The sequence below is a fragment of the Terrapene carolina genome, unplaced genomic scaffold (genome assembly GCF_002925995.2).
Source record: "Terrapene carolina triunguis isolate 2854851 unplaced genomic scaffold, T_m_triunguis-2.0 Scaffold523, whole genome shotgun sequence".
NCBI lineage: Eukaryota > Metazoa > Chordata > Testudines > Emydidae > Terrapene > Terrapene triunguis.
In genome coordinates, this window is record NW_020664874.1 from 1,611,986 (window position 1) to 1,613,113 (window position 1,128).

Sequence of the window (1,128 nt, forward strand, 5' to 3'; positions counted from 1 at the left end):
CCCCTGGTGCCAGAGGCTGGCTGTTGAGGGTGGGGGCCCCCTGGCGACAGAGGATGGCCATTGAGGGTGGGGGCCCCCTCAAGCCAGAGGATGGCTGTTGGGGGCTGGGGGTATCCCTGGAGCCAGGGGCCGGCTATTGGGAGTTGGGGGTCCACTGGTGCCAGAGACTAGCTGTTGAGGCGGAGGGTGTCTCTGGAGCCAGAGGCCATCTGTTGTGGGGTGGGGGTCCCCTGGCGACAGAGGATGGCTGTTGAGGGTGAGGGTCCCTTGAGCCAGTGGCCGGCTCTTGGGAGGTGGGAGAGCCCCTGGAGCCAGAAGCCAGCTGTTAGGGGATGGGGGGTCCCCCTGAGCCCATTGTTCTTTCCCCAACCCTGTGACATCCTTGCTGTTGGAACCTGCCACAGCCTCCAGGAGGCCCTGGCCCCCCAGCCACTGTGCTGCTGCTATGCAGGCCCCACGAGTCCCCCCCATCTTCTGCCTGGCTGCCATCTCTCCCTGAGGTTGGGCCAGCCACTGGGGACGTCCTCCTGGCTGCGGTGGCCACCTTCCCTCTGCAGAGACCCAGGAGCAGGCAAGGCCTAGTGGCCGTCTGCTGGGCCTGGCTGAGATGAGCAGGGTCTCTGCCTGGACAGCTGCCGCTCCAGGGACTCAGGGCTTGGCAGGAGCGACTCCTCCCGGCCTGGCCGCTCGCGGGTCGGAGCTCAGCCCTGCATGCTGGGCAGAGGCTGTGCCAGGCGGTCCTGGACTGGGGCATCTGGACACCACAGTGAACCCCAACTCGTCCATCAATGGAAGCAGCAAGGAATCCAGCTCCCGAGCATGTGCTGGCCACGGGAGTCCCAGCCACGAGCCACACCTCTCTCACACAATGGTGCTAAACCGTGTTGGCCGCGAGGCTGCACACTCCTGTGCTTTAACCATCTGCGTCTGGCAGAACAAGAACAAGCAGCAGCCCTGAGCCCGGGGCCCGGGGCCGGTTCTCAGTGGACTCGAGCGACTTCTCCTGTGTTTCTCCTCCATGTTCCTTTGGGGTAGCGTGAAATGTGAAATGTAACTTGTGCACTTTTTCCACTAGCTGGTACCTGTAGGTGTGGGAGCAGCCAGGCGGTGGTGCTGGCTCCCGGGCCC